Here is a 19,794-nt window from a genome sequence, read left to right as displayed (position 1 = left end):
TTTCTGATCATTAAGAAAATCATAATAATAAAAAAAGAAAGAGAGAGAAGAAGAGAGGAGAGGAGAGGAGAGTGCAATGTGTTAGAAATGAATGCGGTGATCCCAGGAAAAGGGGCAGTACAATCAGTCACTCTCATATTCCAGGTGAAAATCCAATGGTCAATGTCTGTACAAGTACACAGTCTTTTGACTCAACTTACTTTATTTCACTAGTATTCAAAGCCCACAGAAGAGGCTGGAGAACTTCGATGAAAGAATCCCTTTCTGGGGCCCAGCTACTTCATAAAATAACTTAGAATTTCCTTAGGCTTTCAGAGTAGCTCAACAACACCCAAAAACTGTTTAAATCTTAGCCTAAGGACGTAAGTGTTCAATGGGATTATTTGAAATAAAGACATTTCAGTATATTACTTCTACAACGCTTAATACAGTGCTTCCATTACTTTTTATATACACTTGCTAGTCTTCTGATATTCTTATGTACTGAATCTTGAGAAGCCTATTTATAGCTCATAACTAAAGGAGTTTAACAAAACAAGATGTTTCAGCCTCAAGAAACGAGCAAACTCCAGCTCCTGAAAACAGTTGCCTTTTTATCAGTCTTTTTTAGCTTGGTTTGGATCCTTCCCTTATTCTTTACTGTCCAAGAAGTCTACCCCAAGAAGGATCAACCATGAGCATCTTACATGAAACACTAGACCAAGATTTTAGGAAGATCTGGGAAAACTTCTCTGGAGATGCAAGGCAGGTGCCAGTGAATTACTCAGCCCATATAAAATTTAGGTCAGTCAGAGAATAAATGCACAATAAATTTCACATATTGAAACAGCACAGGATATTGCTAAAATATCTGTCAATAGATCAGTTGTCTACCTGAAGGATTTTGCCCTGCCATACTATTATATCCTAATCTGTTACACGGATAGAGCCCTGTATGTGGGAGCCCAGCTATCAGGAATCGTAGCCTTCCAGTAGACCTCCATTCTGGCCACGCTAAGGCCCCCCTTCATCTGTATATTCATGTTATCACTGCTAGCCTGTCAGGTCAACAGTTCTTCAAGGGAAAAGGCAAAATATTTTTTCTCCTCTCTTCATCTTAAAGAGACCTATAACACAACTCAACCTTTTCTTTCCAAGAAGTAGGTAAAAGAGTACCTACTCCAGTTACCAGAGCTTCACAACAAACCTCCTGGCACTCCTACCTAAACAACCAACCACTGAAACAGTCAAGAAGCCCAAAATGGAGACAGAACAATTTTTGCTTAACAAGGTGTGAAGCACTATAAAAGGTGTCTCAATTACTCCAGACAGAGACTGTGATTATATCTGCCTTGCTACCAAATCAGTGGTGCTAATAATTCAGTGAATTCTGCATTGAAGCTCTGTCTCAATATCCAGATAGAAGATCACTGTTTCTGCCCACACTTGCAAGCAACAAGTAATTAACACCTCTTTTCACCCTGCTGAAACACAGACAGGGTACGTACAGCTGTGAGCTCAACCAAGCACTGCAAGAGGCTGTGCCATGGGGACCACAGAAATCAGAGTATCTGGAGTCAAATCTGATGTCTGAAATATGTCATTCCAGAGCTATATCCAGCCTAGGATCTTGTCTGTACTGGTAGTCAATAAGGGAAAACAAAAAACTTAAAAGCACAGCAAGAGTACAATGATAATTTCCCAGAATACTCTCTTTCTCTGCCTCTTATCTGCTTGTGGTCTAGCTAACATTGTTAGCTGCAGATACTGTCTTTGCACATAAAAAAAAAAAAAAAGAAAAGAAAAGAAAAAAAAAAGGCCTTTCTTTCATTTACTTCTCCAGTTGATCTATAAATCAATGAAAACATTTAGCATATCTGCATCCTAGAGGAAAAGGTTTCGAGCTTTTCACAATTCCAACTTGAGATGTTTATTTGTTCTGGACCTGTCACTTGCCAGTTTCACCTGTTGTCCTTTAAGGCTTGTATTAGAAGAGACAAGGAACAAAAGTATAATTCATACTCTTTAGTTATCTTTATGTTTTCACGTTAGAGTAAATCCCTTCCTGGCTGTGGAGTAAAAAGGCTATTCAATCATCCCTTGTGCAAAAACTGCTCCATACACACACCCTGGCTGCCCCTCTTTGAAGTTTTTCCAGTTCTTTTTCCAGAACCAGAACAGTGTAACATTATTGATAAGGGCTACTGTGGACAAACAGGATATTGCACTGGGTTTACTGATTTAGCTGATTTACTGTCACTGGACCACCATCTGCTGCACCAATAAAGCAGTACTACTTTGTACCAACCAGAAAAGCTCACACAGCATTTTCCAGGGATGTCCAGTAGTGGTATACTGACTGTATACCCTTGAGGTTTATTTCCTGAGCTGAGGGAGTACAGGAAGATATATCAGCAAATCAGATGTTCATGACATTAGTCAAAACCTCTTCCTTTTACCATTCTAGTTCAGTTATACAGAAAAGTAAATGAAATCATGAATGAATCATCACCTGAAAGATCTCAGACATTCATAAATCATCAGCTTATTGACAGCACAGGGAGTAAACTATCTATATTTAATGACTACTATTTTCTTACTTCTCTTGTGGACTACATGTGCTAATCACGATGATTGTCTTTGATTTATTGTCACATTTCACTGCTGCTGTAACCACACATTAACAGCCTTCCCATCAAGAAGAAACATGTTAACATGCTGCTGCTGACTGCATGATGAGGGGAGTGAGAGTGAGACCTTAACAGTAACAGTTTTTAACAGGCAGTGCATCTTCATGCATTCCCGACTGGATGTTAGGAAGACAGAGTGTGCGTGAGTAATTAAAGGAATTATCAGTTCAACTAACAGACATGGAGGTCTATGAGCATGTTTTGGGTAACTGAGGTTAAGACAAGTTAAGACCGGATAGTAGTCTACAGAATGATGGAAAAGTTTTGATTCAGCCAAATGATGCCAAATGTGAAATACTGACTGACAGTTGCACTGCAGAACCTTCTTGGGTTTGCTGGCATTTTTCTATTTGTTGTTTGTCAGTGCAGACTTAAAGGCAGTCCTATGCAAAAAAAAATAACAAAAAACTGCAATCAAAGGAGATAAGAAACTTTTTTCTGGGTTTACACAAGTAATTAAAAATCTTGTAGAGGATGAAATTTAATATATATATATTTTTCTTCTCTTATATGAGCCATCTATGAGCAGTTTGTGTTTTTCTCAATGAATAACTGTGCTAGCGATTTGAGGCCAGCTGAGCTTTCTGATTTTGCTAGGTTGACCATTTCCACTACCAGAGCCTGAGGTTATGTTTACCTGCACAGCAAGTACAGAGAGATGTGAAATCCCTGGGCTCTTCATCTAAAATCTGAAGGAATAAGTCAGCTATGAGCTGATATAAATTACACCCTCTAGAACTTCAGCTGAAATAAGAAGCCCCAAAAATTAAGTGGCCAGATAAATCTTAGGTGAGGCATAATAAATACACAAATGTTGCATATGTTATATGATTTTATTCCATCATTGGAGTAAAATACTGATATCAGTAGAATTTCTTCTATTATGTATTTCTTAGGTCTGACAGTAATTCAGTCTGACAATTCACAGTAATAAGCAGACAATATATGAAGAACTTTGGGTTTGACTGGATATATACTTGGAAGAATTTTAGTATCCCAAGATAGGTAGCTAAGTATAACTACTACTACATTCTTTGAATAATTCCAGATTCCAGTATATCAATTTCCCTCTCAAATAACTATTAAACAAATCCAGCAACAATAAACAGGAAGATAATGAAAACTATCTTTTTCAACTATGCTAAAGCATATAAGCAATTGCACAAAAGGGTTTGGTGCCTTCTACTTCAGCTGATGTTTGCTATTTAAATATTGTTTTTGTAATAGTCTCACTGAAATGAAAAGCCTAAATGAAGCTCTCCAGCGGGCTTACCAGTAGCTGACATTACTGTAACTGCACAGTTCTGGGTTTGGACCTGGTTTCCATTTCACCACTTTGGCACTACCTCACCATTGTATAAGCCTCACTGCACAGGAAGCCTGTGTAATGGGCAACCTGATCAACAGCTCTGCTGTAGATATTACATGTGATCATAGACTAGTTTAATACAAAATCTATGCCTTTTTTTTTTTTCTCTTAAAAAATAGTAACAGTAACCCAATGCACATGGAAAGTGCCAACGATCAATTTATTCATATTTCTCAGAGTCCTTAATCGAAGATGCAGTAAAAGCACACTGAGATTATACTGCAGTGTCAGCATACAGTCCCCCAAAGCTCTGCACTTTAGGAAGATTTTGACTTAAATCATCAGGAGCTCTTTATTCCCCTTTCCCATGTCTGAGAGATGAGCCCCCTATTAAGCATAATCGCTAACACATTTAAAAGTGGAATCGTTATAAATTTCATGTTAAATCATAAAATAACATGAACCGTTCACCAGCCAAAGGCCTTTCTAGCACAAACAGCACTGAACTGCTGCATGAGGCTGCTCTACTCTACTGGAAACTTTTTTTCTCTCACTTATTTAGCTGGCTTATCTTTCAGCTTATAAAAGCATTGGCAGTGAAGTCTTGTGCCAATCCTTTTCAATTCCTTGCTGATCAGTCATCCCCCCAAGCACCTTGCAGTATAGCTAGAATGCAGCGGTTAATTGTCTCCAGAGATGAGCAACTGTAGTGGCCTGCTTTGCCACAGCCCAAATCTCCCACTACAGTACCATGTGTTCACTGCCATTTTACCTTCTTATTAACAACTCTGTGAACCTTAAAGCAAATTCAGTATTTTTATAGCCTATTTTACTTGGTGAAGTAGTTGAACTATCTGCTCCCTTTTTGTATAACCAGCCACAACAAAGAGACCTACCAGGGCAAGAAAACATGAAATGAGAAAGGAAGAAAGAGAAATTCTACAAAAAGAAATGGTACCATTCGTATGCCTACCAGTGGTCCTAAAAACGTTGAGGGAGTCAAACTTTGTTAGAAACTGAGAGACAAGTTTCACTTATTTAAATTAGACTAACTTCATTACAATTTAGAAAGGAGAGTTTATATTCTCTAAAAAATGCAAAAGCTTGTTTTCTGTAAAAGCAGGAGAGAATGGCATGTTAAAGTTTTTCACAATTAAAAAGTTCAGGGTTTTTTTGTTTGTTTGTGGATAAAATACACATTCAAGATGAAAATATAAAATATAAAATAAAATAAAATAAAATAAAATAAAATAAAATAAAATAAAATAAAATAAAATAAAATAGGAACATGTAGCCATTTTTTTTTCAGACACAAAACTATCCACTAATGAAAAAGCTGATTGGAAATTCTTCATCAGTTTCCATTAAGCTGTGTCTCTCTTTTAACAAAATAGACTTGGGGAATCCCAGTCATATACTTTATCTGCCTATCCTTTATAAGAACATAATAAACATCGGTACACTTAGTCTTAAGACAGGTGTATGACATACATTATTATTATCTTCCATTGCAAAAGTGAAAAGCAAAGTTTGTGCTTATGACCAAGAATGGATCTAGCCATAGTATATGGCTAGTATATGAACATACGTACACAATGTGTGTTTATAGACATATAAATAATGATTTGGGAAAAAAAAAAAAAGAATTAAAAGGTATAGCAAGGATTTTTTTCTTTCTTTCAGAGCTGATTTGTAATGTTTTATTCAAACAGGAAGAAAATACTTTGTTTCAGTTGGACTCATTTAGCCTTTCCAAAAATATTTATTGATTCTGAAGTGGAAATATAATTGTGAATTATCAGAGCATTTCATTTGATATTACCATTTCCATTTCAGAATTGACTTAACTTCTAATATATAAAAAGGGGAAATGTTCCTAAAATTATTCAAATTGTAATCTTGAAGGTTGTCCTCTTATATTCTTTGCAATGAAACGTGTGTTTTAGTAAGTTTTATTAAGTCCTGCATAAACTGTTTCTTGCAAACCTACTTTGACACTAAGGACAAAAACTTCATTATAAAAGTGTTTCCTCCCCACCTAACTATTTAGTCTGGTTTTGTCCAAAAATAAGTGAAGATATATTTATAAATATATATGCCATAGGGACTAGTACTGCCATTCCTTTTCCTTTTGAGATTCCAGGATTTAATGGGTATCAGTATTAAAATGCACTTACAGTCTACATTCTAGTTTAATTAATTTTTAATGACTGTTAGAATTATTGCTTTCAAGAAAATTCATTATGATTTAATCCTTACTTTATTTTTTATTTTACACCAATTGTTTCAGGCATATTTGGCAAACAATTGCCTTGTATTCCAGCCGTGTTATTTTCCAGCTTACTAATATTCATGGTTTGCTTAATCATTGTTCATATTGTTTTCAGATTACTGGTAATCCAAATCATATATGGTACAGTTGCTGCTGCTTCTTTGAATGATTAAAACACTCAAAAACATGAACATTTGAATATCTCATTAGTCATACAAATATCAGTAAAATTAATGGGAATCACTATAATCCAAGTGACCAATATCACTTAATGTCAGCCAAAGCCTAGCATGTCAACAAAAGTACAGACAGCCATCTTCCTCCTAAGTATCAATTTTCAAATGCCCAGAGGCAAGCTCAAATGTCCTTCCTTTATCTGAGATTAGCATGATTGTATCACTTGATGCCCCATAGGGATTCAGCAATATCTGTTACTCTACTGCAAAATTATCATAAAGGAACTATGTGTTGGCAAGGTAAATGGTTTTATCTTGTTCCTGAAAAGATTATAGAAATAAACAAAACAACAACAAAACAAAAGGAAAAAAAAAAAAAAGAATGAACAATAGAAGGACCCTAATATATGGTATTAAATAATTTATAGCTACATGAAATATTGTTTTGAAGCAAAGGGATGACAATCTAAGATCCCATATTAATTCTTCCCAAATAGCTCTCAGATGATGTTTTGTTTAAATATCAGAAAAGCTTCACAAATTCAGTCAGGAATGGATGGAAGAGAAAGAGAGGTCCCAAACTGCTCTTTTATTCTTAAATGTCTTTGCCACCTGTAACTAAAGATGCTGTGAACATGGAATAATCAGCTTTGGGAGTGAACAGACATTGGCCTACCATCTCAAAATACCTTGACTGAAGAAACAGGCCTATGAAGACAGACCTGATTTGCTGCAGAACTGAAGTCTCAAGCTACCATTTGCCTTTTACCCAAGCCAACAAGACAAGACATATTCAAAAACAGCTGGCTGCAGTATTCATTTTTGTCCTCTATATACTTGTTAGTACGAGAGGAAAAAAGAGAATGATAGTGAGAGCATGAGAGTGCAGCTACATCACACAATAAACCTGGGAGGCTTTTCATTTAGTTTTTCCCAAAATATTATTGAGTTCCATAGTCAGACTTTTGAGGAAGAACTGCACTTTAAATATATACAGTAAGCTCATCACAGTTCCATGATAAAACAACATATACTATTGGGGAAAAATAAAAATAAAATTGAAAGCAATTCCTTAAAAGAAACACAATTAGACTAACATAAACTGAGTATAAAGCTCTGGAGGTAATAGAGACAGCACAGCCTAACAAAAATCTAATTCTCTAACTCTCATTTTTTTCTCCACTGTCTGGCAAGATGATGGTGTGCGGACCATATATGACGTCCCATCTGTGTAACATCTATCCCTACTAGGTCTCAGTTTCAGTTAGGTCACTGCTTGATCTGCCTGTGATTTAACACTAACTACAGCAACACAGAAGTAGCAGGATGTGTCAAATAAGAGACCAGATCAATGAGCCGCGCTGGAAAGAACTGCAGTAGCTGTTCCTTGGCCTGAGGGCATTATTTATTTTTTAAATGTAAATCCTATAGTTGAGATAAGATGTCGTGTAACTTTGATTTTTCCATTCTGTGGTAGGACACTAATGTAAGGTAGAAGTGACCAGTGCACAGAAATTCACCACATCCTATGTCAGCCTTCTTGCAGGAGAATGAATTTCTTCCTTTTCATGGCACATTCTTAAACACAGGAAAGTTTTCTGACCCACGAGTCCACAGGGTTGACACAGACCTTTGATATGTGGTTCACAGAATTAAGCTGGTGAAAACTGTGAAAGAGGAATACAAAACATTAAGGTGGTCACGAACTGCAGCCATTTGATGCCCAGCAGAGAAGAGATGGGTCTCAGCCCATCAGTTGCACTCTGGAAAAGATACCCTATGAAGATAGGCCTGTTACATTTTAGAGGATCTTGCACATTAATTTGAAAGCTTGTTGCTATGTTCTATGAAGAGTTGAGGGGAGGGGTTATAACTATTAATGAGTGATTCATCTGCTCAGTGAGAAGAAACTCTTTGTATTTGATGCAAGGGAACAATAAAAAATAAAAAATAACATTCTCTTTCCAATCACTTATTCAGGGAGACGAAAGGAAGATGGAGAAAATGGAAATGAATGCACAAAGGCTTGAGTAAATTTTCCATGTTCATCAAAAGACTAAAACAGGTTAGATGTGACAAATAAAGCACCCCACAGTGGCTCAAGAAGGGATCATCTATGCACAGTGTGACTAAAGAGACATGTCATAAGCCCTTCTTTACCTTAATCAGGCACTCTGACTCTGCAGCGAGAAGGGTCATACAAATATCTGAAGTGACAGAGACATCTCCTTGGCTGTATCACTGCTGATTCTTCTTTCCCTCTTCCCCTTCACCCTACCAAATTTTCTCCAGTCTTTCTTCAGACATGACCCTCTTTGCCCACAGTGCTTTCCCTTTCAGGAATATCCATTGGGCTGCTCCTTACCTCCTCTGCTCTGACCATCTGACAGTAAAGCCAGTTCTGTCCAGTAAACATAAAACTACTGATACTCACCCCTAGATCTGTAGGGGAATATGTCTTTTACTGAGACACCTGAAACTTCATTTTCTCCCACTGTCTGGAGAAGCAAAAGGGTATGGTGCCAGGAGACCACGGACAAGTGAAAATTCACCTTCTGTGAGACTCCTGGGTCATTACATAATTGTGAAGCTCCTCAATAACCTTCTCCCTTACCCTGAGAAGATATCATTCAAAATGCATTTGGGTAGCTGAAAACAAACAATGTGACTATGGTGACAAGGAGAGGTCACACTGTCATTGCAAAGTGTATGTGAACTGAGGTGCTCATGGCTTGGTCTGCTACATATTTGTGTAAAATGGGATTAGAAAATACTTCTGTATCTCACAGTGGTGTTTCTCAAACAAACTGAGATTTTTCAGAGCTATCTGCAAGATATTTTAGCCCGTGAAAACCTATGGTCCTCTCCCTTTCATAAAAGTTTCTGGGACTTAAACACATTTTTCTACCAAACATTTCCAGAGGAGATAAGTTACCTGACCTCATGACAGAGAGAAAGTGCAGTCAATAGTTTGGAGAGCAAGGAATCAATGTTGTACCCTTATTTAAAAACCAATATACAGTAAATATCTGCCAGTAACAGTAATAACATTCACTTACACTGGAGATAACTGATACAAAATGCCAACTAGCCATCAGTTTAAGAAACCAACAAAATGGTGTCAGTCCAGATAACTTATGTTCTAACAATACTCTTTGGCTTCTTTTCATTTTTCAGCTCAGTACATTTGTTTCACATACACCATGCAGTTTTTTCTAAGTATCACATGTATTTACCTAGGAACAGGAATATTCATAAAAGGAAGGAGGTCAAATGACTACAGAAATGACTGGGAAGGTTTTGATTTTTATTTCTGAGGAGACAGACTCTTCTTGTTGGCCACTTTCAAACCAGACAGAGACTGCTGAGCGAGCCATGACAGGCTTTTTTTTTTTTTTTTTTCTCTTGACTTCCTTTTGCCATTTGACTGCTCATTGTTTTCATTCTGTACTGAAAGGGCAAATACATTTTTTAAGGCTGTTAACAGAAGGATCCAATATAAATTCTGGTACAGTCAGTTTTTCCTTTCTAGCGTATGTACAGGTGCTGCCCTTTCACTGATATCACAGTCCACTCGTCCTTCCAGTGCAGCAGAGGATGAGACAAGTTTAAGACATCCTCTTTTCCTTTCCCATTTTAATTTTTATCTTTAGACAGCAACAAAAGAAGGATTACTCATTCTGACTGGAATGTAGACCAAAGCTTTTCTGACAAGCTTAGACATGACTAGAGAATGGCTAGGGACAGTTTGCACCTGGTGCCATTCCGAGCTCCCTTGCTCTTGAGGCTGTCAAAGCAAAATGCAACTCTAAAGGCAGAAAAGGAAATTTTTTTACTTTCTCTCCAGTATATGTATTACTTCCAACATAATATGTGTCTGATCCCTGTAGTCCAGTGGGCTTGACCATACTGAGGTCTCTCAAAATCTGTTTTTCTCCCAGCAAAGTCAACTTGAACTCTACAGTCTTAACTAGACTGTTGTGGCAGTTTGTCTCAGACCTGCACAGAGACTTTTGCTCAGCCCTGACCTGCCTTCTCTAGCTTCAGGGAAAAAGAGTCATACCGATAACTTTCTGCACCAGTGCCATACATGTGTTTTCCAGGGATTTTCAGTGCAACTTGAGTACTATTAAATTAGACAAGGTGTTTTCAACCATCATGTGCTTTCCATTGATTTCATCCTTAATCCAGCTTTCTGTTCAGCTCAGCACCTACTTTGGTATGCACTGGGATACACCAGCTTTGCCTCTCACCTTCTGACCAACCAGGGTCCAGGGCCTTGGATTTACTGCTATTCCAGGGCCCTCTCCTTATCTCACCTCTTTTCATCACACCATGTTGATAGCAGAACATCTGCCGGAGAATTAGAAACCAGCTCCGTCCTGAGGAGCAATTAGCAGAAACATCCTAAATGCTCCCTTGTACTGCACGTACTATCACTGCAGCCATCCTTTCATGACTACTCTTATTTAGATAGCATAATCTCTCAGCACATAAATTTTCTGTATCTGGAGGACTGGTTTCAAGAGCAGACACTCAGAGGCCTTGATACCCCAGAGCAAACATTGACAAGACACTCCTGGCACGATCCCACTTGAGTGAGTAAATTGACTTCCAGGTAGGGGTTGGCAGGCAAAAGTTGTCTGGACCCATGAATGGGAATGAAAGTATTAACAATTGCCTTAGCCCAAACTGAGGAAAGAAAGAAAAAAAAAAAAAGTATGCAAGCCTTTTGATAAACTAGGAATATTTAGTTCCAGTTTGACTAACAGATTTATTTGTAATTTAGCAAAATAGGATCTGAACACAGCCTCTTTTACAATCGGGTTTTGTATGAATTGTTTTCTGTTTTGATACAAAATGCACAAACTGGAAAGAAATTATTCAATTTCTCTTCCATAAAAAAGTAAGATGGGGTGTTCTGACAATTTTCTCCCTACAGTTGGTTTTTTTTTTTTTTTTTCAACCAGGGAATTCATAAGCCTGACCATTTTCCAAACATACCTCATTCTGATAAATCTATATTTTAATGAGCATTTTTTCACTTAAAAAATCCCACTCAGCTCTCTTCTATCTGGGTCAACAGAGATTCTGCATAGGACCAGAACCTAACAGCACATCTCTTCCTTTTCCCCCAAGTTTTCAAATCAGCATTTTTTAATTAAAATATATTTTCTGACTTCTGAGAATTTCACTTGCTGCTGCTGCTGCTCATTTCATATTCTGAAGCTGGCATCCCGTTTTTTTCACAAATGTTATTGCATGAAGATGAGGGTATCATCAGAGACCTAGATCATGGGCAGGACAGAGAAAACAGCAGGAAGAAAGAAAAATCGGAAACACTGTCATGCAAATATTCCAAAGTGTGGAGACAATTGCTGCTCCTAGGGAGCCAGAAAAACTTATAAATTACATGCCTTTTTCCCAGTTTTCCATGAAGCATCACTGTGCGCCTTTTAATGACATGTTTACATCTGTTAATTTCTTGTGAAATTCTGGCAGCCTCCCACAGAGAAGGTAATTTGAGTTCCTAGAAGCAGAAGTACCGCTTACCAGTTCCCCTCCCTCCTGTGCACCCTGGGTGGAGGTGGGCTGGGTAGTAAAGTGGCAGCAGACCCTTTGCTGAGGTGCTGTATCATGCTGGGTGCATCACACCTGGACACTACCCCATCTGTTGTCACAAGTTCCACTGATGGCTGGAAGCTATTTAGCACATGCACAGCTGGACACTGCTAGAGTAAATCCCAGCATTTTCATGAGATCCTTAGTCACAGTATTTGGAGACATGGATAACCAAGTGGATAAATGGTTAATGTAAATAGAAGAAATAAGGGAAACAGTAATGGCCCATTTGGTGTTGGGTAATGGATTTCATGTCAATCAGGACTAGCTGGAAGGAACCATGGATGGCTTCTTTACACCTTTCACAAATAGCGTTACTGTTTTTCAGTTCAGCACCTAGAGGACAGTCACTCTCTCCATAAAAATAAACATATGACAGTATACCACAGTGAACCCAAAGCAAGCATGGCCGAATGCTCAGGCCAGAAGGAAGATTGCAAACTTGGAACAAACTACCCTTTTGCTCCTACAGATGATCAAGGCTGCAATGTTTCAGCAATTCAAAGATCGGTATTTGCCTGGGTGTGGTGGTAAGCAGACACTGCCACCACCTCCTCCCTTCCCTCCATACGGGTGGAAAGCAAACACAGCTTTGAGGGTTGTCAGGCTGCAACCCCTCCCCAGGGAGTCAAATTAAGTTTAAGTCACCTGAAGTATATTCCCACATTTGACTACTACCAGTTAAACTTTGATAATTTTGAAACAGCCTCCTGTTATTTTGTTTGTTTGTTTGTTTCTTTGTTTTTCCCCCACAGGGAGAAAAATAATAATAATTAAAACAAAACACAATGAAACAATCAGATGAATCTAACACGATTGCATTTCAAGGTTCATTCAGTGGCCGGAGAGTCCCCTGCAAAGAGAGGGAACGGTAGCACGTTGACAGGGACTGGCAGGGAGCTGTCAGCTGGGGTCCAGCTGTGCAGCAGGCAGGCAGAGGCTGCGGGGCAAGGCTATGTGTGCCATTTGGCGTTCCCATTGGGAAAAATCAGCAATCACGTTCCAAATGTAAATTTAAACAAGGAGTACTAATGCTGTAAGGAGCGGCATTGGGCAGAGGGGGCAGCAACCAATGGTGCCTATTGGGCACAGGTCACGTTTCTCTCTGCACAGTGCACCCAGGGCTGCCTGCTTGTCTCTGCCAGTGCCCAGCACAACCAGACATCGGGGGATGTCAGGCACAGATTAGCCCAAAAGACAGCACAGCTGTGCTGGGGAGAGGAGGGGACAGACACTGCCTCTGAGACTCAGAGAGAGAGATGGTAGAGGTCTTTGCTGTGATTCATTGCTAAAATAAAAATAAAAAAAAAAAAAAAAAGCTTGGTTGAACATAATGAGTTCTCTTTGTTTTGTCCCATTGTTGTTTATTTTTGATTGCATCCCCTCCCTCCCTGAAAATTAGCAGCAATTTCAGGGAAGGTCTCGAGCTTTGCTTTGCATTGCTGCGACAAGGCAGCGATGAACAGTGTACACCGCACACCGAAAGCACTCTGTTGTGCTCAAGTGGCAATCTGTAGGCAATGCAAACTAACCACCAACCCAGGGCAAGCTGTGAACAATGAAACCCTAACCAGCCTGAAATACAGCAAGAGTAAAAGTAATTAGCTGTCTCTCTTCCCTCTCACCACAGGCTTGAATTTGTTTAAGAACATCCTCTGTGTACAGAGGATGTCCAAGGCAGGGTTCAATAGAAAAAAGATGCCCTGCAAGACAGTATTTCCTCCTTCCTGAGGAACAGAAAATACCAGTGACAATTGTGTGGCATCTGCTGAGTTTATCCAGTGAGCATTCTATAATAAAGTTAAGAGGTGTCAATTTAATAATTTGTGACTTTATTAAACTTAGGTAATGTTTACTGTTTGCCTTTCAAAGCCTTTCTTCTCATCAGAAGAGTTATTCTGCCCTATTATTGCCAAAGATGGAATAGGTAAAATAAACCCCACTCTAAATATTGCCACGATACTGCCCTAAAACTAAACTAAAAAAAAAACAAAAACAAAAACAAAAAACAAAAAACCACCACTAAATATATATATATATATATAATATATATATATATATATATACACAACAAAATAATCTTGCTTTAAATCAATGCTATTTGTCTCCTTTGGGTAGGAAAGAGTTACTCAGTTTACGATCCCTTCCTTGCATACATTACCATAACTGACCACTACACATTTCCAGTTAACTAATCCATCATACTGGCACTTGTTGACTTAATCACTTATTTCTACTCTTTTATTTAGTCATGCACTTGTTCTGTAATGCCAAGGTGTGCATGTGTCCACGCAAGTCAGGGAGAGACTCAGTTTCAATTTTGCTACTTCTTGTCCTGTGGTGCCATTTAAATGCTTCCCCCCACCCAGATTCTCAGTGCAGAGAGCCTATATGTCTGATGACGTCAGACAGACATGACATAGCATATACCTGTTTATGTACTCCATCATCCACATGTCCACCTTGCCAATTTTGGATGTCCATTATCAGTGTCATCACCTTACCAAAAACAGCAACCTCTGTGACAGCGAGCACAGAAGTGGCTGCCTGCTGCCCCTCCATCCCCCTCACTCCCTTCCCTTCCCTAGCTTTCTCTGTGCCTTCCATTTCTTCAGATGACATTTGACAAGGTCCCCACTCTTCTACTGTATGTTTTTATATACAGCGGAGTTGACCTGTCCAGCAAAGTTCTTGCTTAGCTTTACCGGCTATACAAATTCCAACAGAAAGCTGAAATAACTTTTGCAGCTTTCTCCTATCTCTCAGGTTTTCCTGTATTAGAAAACAAATTATTATCCTTTCTTTCAAAGGTCTTTCCATCATTGTTTCAACACCGTCGTGAAAAAAATCCCTATTGGCACTTAAAAAAATATTCTTTTTGAACTGCCTTTTCATGTCAAGACAGAAGCAGAATTTGAACTGAGATTCATGTCTCTACAGGAACATTCTTATCGAGGCTAACATTAACAGCAAGTTAAACTTATGCATTTCTCCAATGCTTTTAAAATGTATAGCAACATATTTTCTTGCAATCAGGGAGTTAACTATATAAAAATGTTCCGTGTGTGTATCTATATATAGTTTGTATTATAGCTACGTAATTTATATAAACACATAAGAAGAAAATAACACTTACCTTTGAGAAATAACATTTATCCCAGGTTTGGTAAAATAGTCTCAGACAGGCACTTAGACCTTCTTTCTATGTCATGCATCCTTTTTTCAGAAGAAGATATAATCAGAAAAATCCTGGTTGGTCTCCAGCTAACCAAAATGCAGACTAGATTGTTTGGCAGATGCAGCCAAGTAAAGTCCAAGTGTGTGAATCCCTGAGACTCCTTATTCAGTAATATCCAAAGCACAAAAAAAAGGGAAATAAAAAAGAAAGAAAGAGGAAAAAAATAAAAGTGAATAACTTGTTCTTTTCCTGTATCGTTTAAAAAACCCAGTCCTGGAGGACTAAGCAGCCTGCAGGCTTTTCAAGCATCCTGATCTTAGTGCATCCCAAGGTAACACATGCATTTTGGTACTGCAAGTCTTCAAGCTCATACTAGCAAGCCCAGCTTCTGTGTATGTGCGTGTGTGTTGGGGAGGGGGTCGAGTTTTACGGTGAGGGGGAGAGGAGAGACGGGGAGAAACACACACACACTCACGCAGAGATGGAAAAAAAGGAAAAACAGCAAACTGGAGTGATCTCACAAAGTGCTCTAGATGGCAGAGCCTGCACGGCTTGTAAGACAAGCAATGTGCACACACCAAAAAAAAAAAAAAAAAAAAAAAGAGAGAGAGAGAGAAAGAAAACAGGAAAGAACTAACAGGCAGCTTCAGGAATTTCTTCTTACCCCTTCTGACGATGCAACATACAGCAAGTGCTTAGTGCTGTATTAGTGCTGGATACGAATCTGGGCAGGCACAACTCTGTCAGATCCCTCACTTCTGAAATAAGCAAATATATTGTGTAGGAAAGGGAAGAAAATCAGAAAGCAGAAGAAAGAAGGGTACCAAAAGAAGGTATTAAACAAGAGTATCAGGGAGGAGTCTTGAGTGGGTGGGAGACAAATAGTTGGCTGGGAAAGAGGCATCCAAACTCCTGGTTCTAATACAGATCGGCTCTGTAATTATGTGGCAAAGTACTGCCTCCTAAGCCATTGCGTAATAATAGAAACCTAAGCTGTGTAGACACTGCCTGACATGCTAAATCCTCAGGAGCTACACTCAACATTTGTCAGTGGAAAGCGTGTCAGTTCTCTGGGGGCGGGGGAAGCTGGGGGAAAAGAGAAGAGGAGAGAATTTTACTGCAAAATGCACAGGCTGCAGCTGCAAAGAGCTCTCAGGTGGTGCTGATGCCAAAAGTGTTATATAGGGAATCGTATACAGCTGTATCTGTATGGGGAGAGGTAAACAAATAAAGTAACCCTATCGGTTCCATTCATCCTGTTCCGTATTAGAAGAATTATCCCTTGCTATATTTTAGTAACTTAAATGACATAGAAGAGCATGTACAATTTTTTTCTGTGTTAAATACTATTATTCCTTATGCTTGTGTTGAGGAGATTTCCCTTTGTACTGAATGATACTGGAAGGTCTAAATAAAACCAGGATTGAGATAAAAGAACTCAGGAGGTTTGATCAGCCTTTCCCATTTACTGATAATTCCTCTCTCCAACCCTCCAGACACAAAGACACAAACATTTTTCTCTGCCTCCCTTAGCTGAAGAGGCTCCTAAACAGAGCCAGGGAAAAGATCAGCACTGACTAAACAATAGTAGGCAAAGAAAAAAAAAAAAAAAAGACTCATTCAAATTACCAAAAAGACTCATTCAAATTACCACACACCAGTATCAATACACCAATAAACACACCAATTCATAAAGCCTTTGGAAGGAATCAAAAACTAAGAAAGAAGTACAACTTTGCAGGAAATTTACCTGGAAATTGTGAACCTGGTTCACACCTTTGGTCCATCTAGTTCAGTGATCTGCTTCTGGACAGTGATCGGTAACATATACCTCCGAGAAACCTGGACAAACTCATGCAGCCAGAGCTAGACAGACAGAGCTAACCTGTTAATGGGCAAAGCTTCTCCTTAATCCCTCTTCTTTAAAGATTAGCTAATGCACTGAAGCATGAGCAGGGGACAGTCTGCCTCTGCACATCCAGAATGAACATGTAAGGCATGATTCTGAGGTCCTTTGTGGTTGGCATAAAGTACATCCCTTTTTGAATACCCTTCATCTAAAGAGTAAAATCTGATGCTTTGTAAATATCTCAGTGTGAAGAAAAAAAAAGAAAAAGAAAAAGAAAAAGGAAAAGGAAAAGGAAAAGGAAAAGGAAAAGGAAAAGAAGAAGAAGAAGAAGAAGAAGAAGAAGAAGAAGAAGAAAAAGAAAAAGAAAAAGAAAAAGAAAAAAAGAAAAAGAAAAGAAGAAAAAGAATATGCATTCAGAAAGAGCTGTAGTATTTCAGTCTGAACAGTGAGAAGTTTGTCTTTATAGACTAATCTGCCCTGGTTACTGTCCTCACTTACTTCTTACTCCTTCTGGAAACAGCAAATATATTTCAAGATGATATCCAGTGCAGCTAAGAGAACCAGATCACTTAGCTAATGTATAGGTATCAAAATTGTCTTCTAGAAAGTCAAAGAAGACTCTATTGAAAACTCTGAAGATATTCTTAAGAAAGACTTCATAGAACAAAACATACTTTTTTTTTGGAGGGGTTCATGAAAAAGATTGTGCTGCAAACTTCATATCCCTTACTGTAACCAGTCTAGCTTCCTTGCTCTCTGCCTGCTGTGTCCCTGGGTGACTCCCTGTACACTAAGGTGAAGACTGCAGATGTTGCATGTAAGGGAGCCACGCCATGGTAAAACATAGGAGGAAGGACTACAGACAGAGCAATTACTTGTCTATTTTGCAGCATATCCCATTTTTCTTGACTTTATAGGAACAAGGCTGAAGGGCTTTTCGTGGGAGGAAGGCTAAGGGTTACAATAGTAGGTAACCTTATTGGGCACTAAAATACGTGACCTGTTTAAAAGAGTTGAGAAGCAGGTAACTTCTGCACTTGACAGTAAGAATTCTGAAAAAAGTACATAATTTTCTGGATGACTAAAATATGAATTTGGGAAGCTAACTTTAATCCTAGCTCCTGGGAATCCTGGGCCAGGCATTTTGGCTAGAAAATCTAATCGAAGTTCCAATCACGTCAGTGTCTTATAAAATAGATGTCAGTACATCACAGACAGAGAAGACATTTCTTAATGACATCAGGAATTAATAATAGACTCTGGGACTAGTGTTTCAGAGTCTGATTTGAAAGAAAATTATTGCTTGCAATGGCAGAAATCAATGAACTCCATCAATACACTCCAAAAATCTTCCAAAAATCTTTCACCAACTACAATTTTGACAGTGTTCATTCCCAAAGGAAAAATCAAACAACCCTAGCAAAAAGTATCCCAAAAGCCTTTCATGAGGCTGTGGTGTGATGGGTTCTCAAAGTGTGTTCTTTGACTCCCCTTGATGCCCTTTCGGCAAAAGTCAGAGTTCTCTGGGGTTCACCCTCTGGCTTATTTTCTTCACTAACCATCCCAGATAAATATTTCTTCTCTCCCAAGTAAGGATCTTCTCAGTGAATTCAACCTTTTTCTTTCTTGGTCATTCTCCAAGGAAGGAAGAAATTAATTCCACTCCACTCCTTCGTTAAGGCCTCCCCTCTCTCTAATGCCTCCTTATTTCACAGTCAGCCAACATAGTTGCTTTGGCTACATCTGCTCTCATTTCCACCTCCAGAGCTATCCCATCACCACCCAAAGAGCTACAGAAGAAATCTGGCTCTGTCTAGGTGTTGATCATCTTACTAGCCTACAACACTCACCTCTGGAAAGAACTGTCAAGGTTCAGTGCCCTGTTCCTGTCTTAGATCTAGAAAACACATGAGAGACCATGACTACAGATGACTAACTAACACTGGAAGCTACCCAGAAGAAACAGCTTGACACAGAACCTCTGAGGTCATGCTCTCCTTTAACATACAGTGCCAGTACCTGAACCCAAGGAAAACTTAAATTAGGATTAACACAAAAAGAATTAGGATTAACACAAAAAGAAATTGAGATGCTTTCACAACCTCCAGGACAACTTTAATGGCTACAAACATCATTCTCCTGCCCAAGTCTGGCAGAGAATACGTTAAAGCCTTTGGCCATCTGATTGACAGTACAATGCAGCACGTACATACAGACTCCACAAACTTCTGCTTCCTGCCCCCCCCCCCCCCTTCCAAACTGAAGTAGTCAACACTGGTCCACATGACTGTTTAATCAACAGTTGCCAATCAATTACAATGATTGAAGGACAGATTAAAAAAAATAGAAATTTGGTCTGTGGCCCTACTGATGAAAACTGTTATTGGGAGCTGAACCTGCCAGCTTTCAAACATTAGAGATTTGGGGAGAAACTATATATTTCTTGGGTGTTGTTCAGTTCAGTTCTTTACAAATCACTGAATGGCTGTTTACACACATATATGCCAGTACAAAATATCCTTTCACATCCTCCACCCACACATCCCTCTGCTTTTAAAAGCAGCTCCAGCCAACAGACAAACTGAATATGTTTTCTTTCTGTTTCCTGCATCTTATCATGGGGAAATCCTATTCTCGAATTTCTAAACTCAGAGATCCAACAAAGAGCAGACATTGATTCACGGTGCAGTGGAATAAAATGGGTTCTCGAGATTATTGG

General features: G+C 38.8%; 1 protein-coding gene across 1 annotated transcript in view; it reads right to left on the bottom strand.

The window, feature by feature from the left end:
• The window catches only part of LRFN2 (leucine rich repeat and fibronectin type III domain containing 2), a 161,032-nt gene extending 145,017 nt beyond the window's left edge, over positions 1-16,015 (bottom strand). Inside the window, exons 1-2 of the mRNA XM_013171054.3 lie at positions 15,891-16,015; positions 15,185-15,386 (exon numbers count right to left, since the gene is read on the bottom strand). The gene's annotated coding sequence lies outside the window, so the exon portion shown is untranslated. The remainder of the gene's footprint in view (positions 1-15,184; positions 15,387-15,890) is intronic.
• Positions 16,016-19,794: the final 3,779 nt, after the last annotated feature.

This window comes from Anser cygnoides, chromosome 3 (assembly GCF_040182565.1).
Source record: "Anser cygnoides isolate HZ-2024a breed goose chromosome 3, Taihu_goose_T2T_genome, whole genome shotgun sequence".
Classification (NCBI taxonomy): Eukaryota; Metazoa; Chordata; class Aves; order Anseriformes; family Anatidae; genus Anser; species Anser cygnoides.
This window is presented reverse-complemented; position numbering and strand designations above follow the sequence as displayed.